We start from the raw sequence: 11,797 nt of genomic DNA on the forward strand, positions 1-11,797 counted from the left end.
CCTGCGGTCGATGCTGCATCCCACATCGCCCGTCCCAGCTATGGTGGGAGGTCTTCTTGGGATGGACTTTGTGACTGCTGTTAGAGAATGGGCCGCCTGGGAAGAATTTCATTGTCAAAAGCCAACAAGAGCCCATCAAATTTGGAAGGGGTCTAGGACAATCCACCTCGGCCAACTCACCATAGCCAACTCGCCGCGACCGACCTGCCATGGCCAACTCACTGAGGGACATTTGGCTGTGGGTCAAGAGTCACACTCTCAAGGTGATAATTTAAGAGCTGGCCAGCTGATGCAATGAGGGCAATGAGTCAGCAGAGTTTTTTGGCTGTTATCCCTTTAAGAGCCTGTGTAATAAGAGGAGGCCCTGCTAGAGTGTTGGTTCATTCCTCGAGGTTCTTCCCTGCTGTAATTGCTGCTTGTTTAGCTACGGCTTGCAGCACGTGTATGTATAGTATTCCTATATTCCTATTGTAGATAAAAAACATTATATTATTATTGTAAAACATTATTGGATACATACCACTGTTGACTGTACTTGCTCCTGGGTTGATACACATGATAGACCTGTGCACACTCTATGAGAGATACCAATATCAAAGAAATGATAGAATAGAATCATAAAATGTTCTGTCCTAGACTTCCCCAAAAAGTACTAAGCCAACTCTTTGTCTTGGCAAAACCTCTTTTATTAAATGGATGTGAATTTCTTGCATTCACATGCAGCTAACGGCCTGGCAAACAGTCTTGCAAAGGTATAATAATTATGAGCTCAGACCTTATCTATCCTGGTAAATATCTCCAAACACAGTGCTGACAGGGAAGGGTTGGGCACAGAGTCTTTAGGTTACACAGAAAGAGCTTCACGAGGCTGAAACAAACGAACGAATGAATTGTTTCCTGCAAAAGCCCCATCCTCTTTTGCTCCTCTTTTAATCCTTAAGGGAGGGGCCGTTCATGATCCACCAGCGGCCTTACTCCCACGTCGACCCTGAGTTCTTAATTGTTCCTTCCTTTTGGCAGCTCTGCACATGCGCAGGTTGGGAACCGGTTCCAGTTGCTCCCCTGCCTCACTGCTGTCCAAGCCCAAAGGTAGCTGACGACTGCCAGTCTGCCCTGGCCCCATCTCTGCCTCTGAAGCAGAGCCCTCGTCCGAGCCTTCCTCAGCCTCCAGGACTGGCCCAGGTTCCTCCCCAACCGCCTCGCTCTCCGACTCTGCTGCCAGCTCCGTTAGCCACAGAAAGGATGCAAAAAGGGGGAACAGAATGAAATGCGGACGACAAACATTCAAATATTTTCTATTTATTTATTTTGAATAATTAAACTGAATTGTTACATTGTCCCGCGGCCAGTTGTTCTGCAGCGAGTCAGTTGCAGGGAGTTTGGCCACGGCGAGTTGTCCCATTCTGATTTGGGAGAGCCCGGGAGGAGAGCAAGGCTCCGCTGGGATGAAGGAACAGCTGGCCTCACATCTGCTACGGTTCTAAATCCAGATGGCAGAGACTGTGGCCCCACACTGCCACGCCTGGCCTCTTTGACGTCAATTCGCTGGGTCTTGTTGAGTCATGGAAAACTCTCAAGGTAAAATTAGCATCCGTCAAAAGCACCCGGCCTCTAGTTAAAACTTGGCAGCTCTTTCTCCTGCCATCCCAGGAAGCAAAGCTGCCCTTTCTCCTTTCCATTCTCAAATCAAAGGGAAGCTTCCTTGGCGAACAACTACATCTTGCAGCCATGTCTTCCACCATATTAATCTTCTGTCTTGTCAAACCTAGAAGCTAATGCTGCAGTTGGCAGCGAGAAGCATCCTTTGTGTAGCTTTTAAGCGTACCTCCTGAGGCTGGGCAAATGCTCAAAAGGCTTCTCTTGGCACACAGAGGTCCATGTCCCTTGGTACCCTGTTTAGGAACGAAGGTGGAATTACGGCGCACTCATCTGGACCATTGATCGTTTGGACTTTGCCCTTGTGGTGGGTTTGAGCGACTGTCAACGAACTTTAGAATTCAGGGCAGGGGAAACGTTGCACTCACGCACAACTCTTCATTAGTGGCTTTTTCAGGAGCCAATTGGCAGCCCTGCTCCCGTCGACCAAGCCATCTTTCTAGAGGACTCAGTGTAAAATCGCCGCTCGTGAGATAGCTGTGCCTCCCAAAGCTTGACGCAAAAGGTCTGAGTGAAATCAAATGGAGGTTTAAGAAGCCGGTTAAGTTGCAGATCCAAAATCCAAAAGGATCTTCACAGACTTGAACAAAGGGCTCGATCCAACAACATGAAATTTAATGGGGAGAAAAGCGAGGTTTTACAATTAGGCAGGAAAAAAACCAAAGGTAACAAGTGCAAATTAGGCAAAACCTCAAAAACAGTAACTGTGAGGGAGACCTTGGAGTCCTAGTGGATGATCAGTTTAAACATGAGCCAGCCGTGTGTGGCAGCAGCCAAAAAAGCTAATACAATCCTTGGTTGTATAAACAGAGGCATAGAATCAAAATCAGGTAAAATATTAGTACTGCTTTATAAAGCCTTAGTAAGGCTACACCTGGAACCCTGCATCCAGTTTTGGTCACATTACAAAAAAGATGTTGAGACTTTGGAACAAGTGCAGAGAAGAGCAGCTAAGATAATTAAAAGGCCTGGGGACAAAAACTTATGAAGAAGGGCTGCAGGATTTGGGTCTGGCTAGTCTGAAGAAAAGAAGAATTAAGGGGTGACAAGATAGCAGCATTCCAGTATTTGAGGGGCTGCCACAAAGAAGAGGGAGGGTCAACTTATTCCCGCAAAAACCAGAATAGAAAACAAGAAATAATGGATGGAAATTAATCAAGGAGAAAAGCAACCTGGAATTAAGGAGAAACTTCCGAACTGGGAGGACAATTAACCAGTGGAAGTGCTTGTCTTCAGAAATTGTGGGTGCTCCATCACAGGAGGTTTTTAAGAAGAGACTGGAGAGTCACTTGTCTGAAATGATATAGTGTCTCCTGCTTGAGCAGGGGGGTGGACTAGAAGACCTCCAAGGCCTCTTCCAGCTGTATTAATGAGAAGCCTTTGAGCCAAATAACTGATCTTATTTTGCCTCTGGTTAAAATGATCCGAGGGCCAATGTTGGGCATCCTGTTGTTTGCCTGCCTGAGTTTCTACTGTTGATAAGAAGTAAAAACCAGAGTTAGAGAGATTGACATTCTGATCTGGGAACAAAGCAGCTCTCCTGATGACCCTTGCAAAGGAGGAGCTGCCAGAACAAGCAAGATTAACAAGAGAATGCTAGTCAGACCCAGTTAAGTGAAAAGCGAAGGCCCATAAATATTTATTCCTTTCTGCCAATGGCAACTTCTAAGGAGATTTTATTACCGACATACAAGCAGTGGGGAGCCGAAAGCCGGAGCCTTTTGTGCATTCTCTCTCAGTCTTCGTTCTCAATCTAGCAAAGCCGGCATGCCCGGATTCAATCATGCGCATCTATGCACCAGTGAGGTGAACGCTTGGTTCACCCAGCATGGGAGAAAAGCTATCAAAAGCCCGTCCAAGGGCTACAGAGCGTAGAAGGAAAGCTTGGGATTTTCAAACGGATTCCTTCTACTTCCAGCTCGATGAGAAGGGGAACGAAAACCACTCCGAGAGAAGGGAGCTCAGCTGGGAATCTCGTTAGGTCAGAGGTTCGTTTTGATTTGGGTATTTTGTTTTATTTATTTATTTTTAAGAATCAAGCTGTTTCCCCTGCCACTTTGTTATATCCAAGTCTAGGCAGGTTTGTAGATTTAAAACGAAAAAAGAAACTGCACAAGATTGCGCATCGGACATGAATGCAATCGAGAGAGTCCAGAGATATTTCGCAAGAAGAGTTCTCCACTCCCTTACTCACAGCAGAATACCTTATGCCTCCAGATTTGAAATTCTAGGCTTAGACAACCTAGAACTATGCCGACTTTGGTCCGACCTAAGCGTAAAAAACATAAAATTACCTGCTACAATGTCCTACCTGTCAGTGACTCCTTCAGCTTCAACCACAACAATACACGAGCACACAATAGAGACAAACTTAAGGTAAACTACTCCAAACTCAATTGCAGAAAATACGACTTCGGCAACAGAGTGGACTATAGAGATTAAAAAACCCGGATGCTTGCTTTGGACTTACGACGGTGGCAGCATCCTCGGGGGGGGGGTTGTCACATGATCCTTTTTGGTGACCTTCCGACATGCCAAGCCAGATTCCCTTAACAATTGTCTTACTATCTTAGCAACCGCAATGATTCGCTTAACAGCCATGACAAGGGAGGTAATAAAACGGGGCAAAATTCACTTAACAAATGTCTCACTGAGCAACAGAAATTTTGGGCTTCATTGTTGTCATAACTCAAGGACTATCTGTACTTATAGTGTAGACAGACAGATATGGGACATGGATGGATGGATGGGTGGGTGTGTAGGTAGATAAATAGGTAGGTAGATAAATAGGTGGATGGATGGATGGTTGGGTGGGTAGGTGGATGGATGATAGGTAGGTCAATGTATCGAGGGATAGAGATAGATAGATAGATAGATAGATAGATAGATAGATAGATAGATAGATGATAGGTAGGTAGGTCGATGGATGGATGGGTGGATGGATGGATGGGAGAAAGGACAATAGAGATAAAGAAGAAAAGTTGATAGCTGAGAGAGGTGATAGATAGATGAAAGAAAGAAAGAAAGAAAGAAAGAAAGAAAGAAAGAAAGAAAGAAAGAAAGAAAAAGAAAGAAAGAAAGAAAGAAAGAAAGAAAGAAAGAAAGAAAGAAAGAAAGATAGATAGATAGATAGATAGATAGATAGATAGATAGATAGATAGATAGATAGATAGATAGATATTGTTGTAAATAGTGGGGTGCTGGAGAACTTGGGAGATCTGGAGAAACAATATCACAGTGGAAAATGGGACCTTGACGTGAGAGAAGCGCAAAACCTCAATTTTCATCCCAACCCCACTTGTCCTCTTTTGATCTGATAATATAGACATGTTCAGTCGAACTTCCTCTGCAGCGAATTTGCACCAGGGAAGGCAGAAGAATGCTAATGTTCAGTGCTTCTTCCTGTCCCTAAGCATCTTTGGACATTCCTCCTTGTCCCTGCCTGGAGATTTCCTGCCGAGCAGAATGATGAATAAATATGTGAAAATATAGTTGGAGTCACTGGAAAGCTAACAGGATTTAAACTGTAACACAGCATGCCCCAGGACCTGCCAATAGTTGGGTAATGAATGGCAAGAGACGGGATTCGAAACGCCTGGGGAGACATTAACTGTGGTGACCTCCAGAGCTCAGCCAGCTTTCGATTTCAACTTCTTTGCAGCAGGAAAACCAAGTTAGAGAGCCCTCAGATGCTTCCAGACTCCGAATCTATAACTCACTGGGTTGATGTTCTGACCAAGGCTTCCGAGACCATAATTAGTTAAAACAACTCTTGTTTTGTTTCAGTGCTAGGAATTATGTTCATTCCCGGCCTATAATGAGTCCCAAACAGTCCCTCGAGATAAGCACCCACCTTTCTCTCCTTTGAATTTCTGCCAACAACTAAAGTGCCAAATGAAGTATAAAAAACCGACCGAAGCGGTATGTAAGTCTAAGGCTAAATGTTAGTCCTTCCTTTTCCTTCCTTCCTTCCTTCCTTCCTTCCTTCCTTCCTTCCTTCCTTCCTTCCTTCCTCCCCCTCCCTCCCTCCCTCCCTCCCTTCCATGGCAGTGTAGTGATTAGAGTGCAGTACTGCAAGCTACTTCTGCTGCAGCCAGCTGCCTACAATTTGGCAGTTCAGATCCCACCAGCCTCCCATCCTTCCAAGGTGGGTAAAATGAGGACTCAAATTGTTGGGGGCAAGAGGCTGATTCTGTAAACCGCTTAGAGGGTGCTGGAAAGCACTGTGAAACGGTATATAAGTCTAACGGCTTAGTGCTAGTCCTTCCTTTTCCTTCCTTCCTTCCTCCCTCCCTCCCTCCCTTCTTTCCATGGTGGCACAGTGGTTAGAATGCAGGATTGCAGGCTGACTCTGCCCCCTTCCAGCAGTTCGATTCTGATCGGCTCAGGGTTGACTCAGCCTTCCATCCTTCCGAGGTCAGTAAAACAAAGGCCTAGATCATTGGGAGCAAGAGGCTGACTCTGCAGAGGGCCGTAAAGCACTGTAAGTGGTATAGAAGACTAACTGCTGTTGCTATTGCTAGAAGTCAGCTTGTCCAGTGTTGCTGTGACTTTGAACGGTCCCTAAACAAATGGCCATAAGTCAAGGACTACCTGTATTGGAAAAAAAAAAGACCACTAAGGAATCACAGCAAAGTACTGTAGAATCTGGGGGGGGAAAAAAACCCCAACATCTCTGGTTTTTCCCATCCCCACTCGACCAGTAAAAGTCTGAGTGCTATTGCTATCGTTCTCTTCTTGGGTTGCTTTTCCAATTCCCGACCACTGGATTTCCCGAAAATGTCTATCCCAGGAGAAACTCCAACCCTCCAATCCACTGCCCTTTTGAAAAACAGCTTTGCTGAATCCCTGCCTCCTTTAATAATAAAGAGGAGATAGGAAACCTTTGCGGAGGACAATCAGAAATAAAAGCCTTCGGATTAAATCAAGGCGATGCTCCCAGCCAGCGCAGACACCTCAAAGGTTGATGAAATGGCAGCCCGTGCTACGGTTGCCCTCGTTCTTCTCTTGTTTGCTCTCGTCTCCTGCTTGTTTGGACAAGAGGCAGGCAAGGATAGCATCTCACCTTTCACTCTCCAGTCTTGGCTGCCCACCATCCCGAAAGGCACACCTGGCACGTGAGCAGAATCCTCAAGAAACCTCCCTGCCTCCCGCCTCCCCACAAACTGGGTGATTCAAACGTATCAGAAGAGAAGAAGCCTCCTTGCAGCTTATCAACCGTACAAGATGATTGCTGTTCCCGAAGTCTCTTTTGCAATTTCTTTCAACCGTTTGCCGCTCTCAAACGGGTGGAAAGAAATAATAATTATTATTATTATTGTTGGGTGTTTTTTTTTGTTTTTTTTCCCCCTGCTTCTCTTTCTCCGTCTCAACCTTGGAAAAAAGTTTCATTAGCAACCCAGGAGAAATTAGTTCAGGTCACACTTGAACGCCACCGTGCTGAAGCGCGCCTGTTTGGACCGATGCGCAGAAACATAATTACGCTTCTCAATTTATAGAATGAATATCGTATAGAAATAAATGCCATTCTCTGACTTGCAGAATGGTTTGAGGAGAGGAGGAGGAGAGGAGGAGGAGGAAGAGGAGGAGGAGGAGAGGGAAGAGGAGGGGGAAGAGGAGGAAGAGGAGGAGGAAGAAGAGGAGGAGGAGGGGATGAGAAAGAGGAGAAGGAGAAGAGGAAGAGGAGGAGGGGATGAGGAAGAAGAGAGGAGGAAGAGGAGAGGAGGACATAGACGAGGAGAAGGGGAGGAGGAGGAGGGGGAAAGGGAAGAGGAGGGGGAAGAGGAGGAAGAGGAGGAGGAAGAAGAGGAGGAGGGGATGAGAAAGAGGAGAAGGAGAAGAGGAAGAGGAGGAGAGGAAGTAGAAAAGGAGGAGAGGAGGAAGAGGAAGAGGAGAGGAGGACATAGACGAGGAGAAGGGGGAGGAGGAGGAGGAGGAGGAGGACGGGGATGCAGGAAGTAAAAAATCAATTAAAAATACCTGTCCACACGAAAACAATGTATGAAGTGCAGTCTGGTTTTGCAAAATCAATGGAACAACTTGCCTCCCCCAAAAACATGGCTGGCCCAACACTGGAAGTTTTCAAGAGGATATTGGACAACCGTTTATCTGAAATGATATAGACCAGGGGTGTCAAACCCGATTTCATTGAGGGACGCATCAGGGTTGTGTATGACTCTCAGGTGGGCCGGGTGCGTGTGGCCAGAGTGGGCATAGCCAGCTTGACATCATGTCAGGAGGGGGGGAGGACACCTGTGGTGGCCCAAGCAGTCTGTCAGCGAAAACGGGCTCCCGAGCTCCGTTTTCAGCTGCCAAAACCTCCTGCAACCATCTGCCAGGGAAAATGGAGCTGGAGCGGGGGGTGCTGTGTGGAGGAGACATCACAGGCTGGTCCTTCACTGTTTTTAGGGAGGCCCAGTGGGCCATAATCTAAGCACCCTAGGGGCCAGATCGGGCCCGTGAGCCTTGAGTTTGACACTCCTGGTATGGACGTTCCAGCTCGTTCAGGGAGCCAGGCTAGATGACCTTCATGGTCCCTTCTGACTCTTGTTATTCTGAGTTCTACATTCTCATCATAATAGGCATTTTCCTCACCTTTGGGCTAGAGGAAGATCTGCCATCATCCCCAGCTGGAAAAAAAAAAAGTTCGAATCTAACATACAGAGAAAATGCAAATAATCTTTCTTTTTTTCCCCATTCATTTCTCATCTCTTATTCTTCAGCTCTTGAAAAACGGGTGATTTTGTTCACACCGATTTCTCATTTTTTTTCCTCTCCAATTCTTTATAGCCCTGTGCTTTTTAAGGCTTCCCACCCCCCCACCCCAATAAAAAAAAAACCCTCCACTTTAATCAATTGTTCCGTCTCCAGCTTCTGTTGCCAACGGGGCCGTGATAATCTCATTATAGAATCTCTCCTGCTTATGAGGTCAATAGCAAGCACCTTTCTACAAGCGCTTTTGTTCGGTGTTGAATTGGCATTTAGAATACCTTTGAAGAAGTAGTAGTTTAAAAACTAAAAAAAATAAATAAATCTCTTGCTTACAAAGGCAGCAGCTGTTCCTTATGGAAGAGAGAAAGATACCCATGAATCAAGTCATGCTTAATGGTTGTGCAGAGGGTTGGTGTGGCTTCAAAAATTGACATGTCCCACTTCGGCAGTGAGTGCAAAGGATAAAGGCTTGAGTTTTTTTAGGGTAGGGCTCTCCTTCAGATTTTAGTGAATGTAGCCTAGATATATTCTATTTTTTTAAAAAAAAAACAAGTTTTATTGGTTTTTAAAGACAAGCAAAAACAAACCAACCATAAAAACATCCAATTTTCTTTCATAAGTGTACAAGCAGCGTGTCAGTTGGTTTACCATGAGGAGAATGTCCACGAGACTGAGTTTCAAAACGTCTTTGCCTTCTGCAAAGAACGTTCGTTTCACGGCTGGCTTTTATCTTCTTGAAGGAGGGACCTTGCAGCCTTGCTCCCGAGTTGCCCATACTGTTGCAGCTTTTTCCTGTGAGCAGCCCTTATGCGCACTTGGCACAGGCTCCTCGGGAACCTCCTCATCGCTGCTGCCAGCCCCCACAATCTCTGAAGGCAGCAGTCCACTCCCTAATGGTCCTGGCCCCTCATCTGAGTCCTCGCTCTCCTCAGCCGTCTGGACCTGCTGCCAGCTAACCACAACACATACTGCTTCTTCTTCAGATTTCTCTTCCCCACACCCCCTTGTTTATGGCAACTCAAAAACAGGCATAGGGATGCTTTATGAGTTGATAGTGGGACTGGTTGGGCTGCCAAAAATAATGCCCAGGTTTTTTTCTCTGTGGAGTCTCGTAGGTGTAGAGGTCCTTTCTGAATGCCTGCCACTCCACCCCTTGGACAGATTTCTGTAATGGGTAGCTGTCGTTCATGGCCTGAGATGTTCCTCACCCAACCTTGGCACATGTGGGTCAAAACCATCAAGACAGAACAAGATATGGACATGTATGTTTGGCCTCCTCATTAGGTGCCGCTTTCTTTTTGAGGGACAACAGAACCAACATTGAAGGAGATGATTGATTCAGTTATCTTCCTGGCTTGGAAGCATGAAGGAGACACATTATTAACCCTACTTTGTGACTGTAGGAGGTTGTCTTGAGGTCTCAAATTCACAATGACTCTCAGAGGTTGGTCAACTTTGGCCTTTTTCACAGTAGATGGCAGGATGAGAGAGGAACCATAAAGCACTGATAGAATTTTCCTATGAATTCCAGGGCTTCATTGTTTAAAAAATCCTTTTAAAACTGCTTTTTCATTGCCATCTTTTCTTTCAAGAAATAACTTTTTAGTTCATGGCAAAAAAAAACACCATCATTCTCTTCTTTGTAAAGGCACTGATGGTTTTTAAGTGTACCTTGAAAGGTTTCTTTTGTGAGCATTGCTTCTAAAGAAACAACGTACAAGTCCTTAAATGAATAAAAATGAATTATTTATTCAAGGGGTTTATCGGTCCTATAACCAGCTAATGTCCCTTTTCATTCGATGGGGTCTTGTGTATCGTTTTTCTTTTCTTTAAAAAAATATATACAATAAATCAATCATATTATTTTCATTTCCTTTTGGGACCGAAATATTGTAAACTTTTTCCCTGCATCCCTATCAGATGTTTCCATATCTTGGTCTCTCTTTCTCTTTCTCATTTTGGCTCTTTCTAGAAGCCCGTTTTTTGCAATTTTTTTTCCTTCCTTTTTTTGAAAGGATCCATGTTGATGAATTGCATTTAATTTTAGCAGACATTTTTTTGCGCTAGTGAAATAATTCATTTCCATTTCATTCTAAGTTCGGGGGAAAAACTGGCCGGAGTGGGGTGGGGTGTTGTGTGGTAAGTCGTTCCATTTTTTAAAATTATTATTATTATTATTATTATTATCCGTACTTTGGGGAGGGAGAAAATCTTTTCGGCGTTTTTGAATAAAAACTTTGGGGAAGGGAAAGAAGGCCGCCGGAATGATTAGAATGTGTGTGAAGGCGAGGGAATGAACAAACAGATGGCAAAGGCACGGCGTAACGTAGAAAAGGACAATATAAGGGAAAGAATTAAGTAAAGAGCAGATGAGCCATTCACAATCCAGAATATCATACATGATTTATGAGAGAGACAGTCTGGACTCGGAAACTAGACATGGTCAAACTTACCAAGGAGAGAAGCAACTTCGAAGTAAGGAGGAATTTCCTGACTGAGAACAATGAATAAATGGAGCAGCTTGTCTTCGGGAGTTGTGCTCCATCGTTGGTGGTTTTTAAGAAGAGATTGGACAGCCACTTGTCTGAAATGGTATAGGGTCTCCTGTTTGAGCAGCGGATGGACTAGAAGACCTTCTAGGCCCCTTCCATCTTGGTTCTAGTCTATTCTACCTCTGTGGTCCCTTCTAACTTCCTTCCTTCCTTCCTTCCTTCCTCCTTCCCTCCCTCCTTCCTTCCTTCCTTCCTTCCTAAATTTGCTTAACCAATGTCTCACTTCACCACAGAAGATCCAGGCTCAAATATTGTGGCTGTAAGGAGAGGCGGGGCTTCCAAAATTTTAGCAAGGGGTTCTCTGGCCCGGTTGCTGAGTGGGCGTGGCCATGGTGGGTGTGGCCTAGTCAGCCTCCTGCACTATGGCGGGGTATGTGCGTTTTTGCCCTCCCTGGTCTCCGGAGGCTTTCTTCGAGAGGAGAGAGAGAGAGAGGAGAGAGAGAGAGGGGAGAGAGAGAGAAGGAGAGCCATAAATACATTTTGATCGGGAGGGGTCATTAGGCAGCCCAAGCTAAGCAGCCTTCCAAGGAGATTAGCCGCCTCTGCATACAATTAACCCTTCCTTTCAGGAGAGTGCATGCCTTTGACGTGTCTGTAGCCTATTTGGCCCAGGAAGGAATTTTTGATTCCTCTGGAGCTTTTTATTTAAAAAATGGTTGGAGATTGGCCATTTTTCCCTCTTTCATTTAAATAGACTTCATTATGAAAGAGCCAGGGCTCAATGTTGGGTTCATGAGCACGCACAAAGTCCTTTCCCAAAGAGGAGGGAGATCCAAAACGTATCTTGGGAGTTGGGTTTGCAGGGGTGGGGGTGGTGGTGGTGGTGGTGGAGGAGGAGGAGGAGGAGGAGGAGGAGGAGGAGGAGGAGGAGGAGGAGG

Source organism: Pseudonaja textilis, chromosome 17 (genome assembly GCF_049901715.1).
Source record: "Pseudonaja textilis isolate UNSWEBS1 chromosome 17, rPseTex1.2, whole genome shotgun sequence".
NCBI classification, from domain to species: domain Eukaryota; kingdom Metazoa; phylum Chordata; class Lepidosauria; order Squamata; family Elapidae; genus Pseudonaja; species Pseudonaja textilis.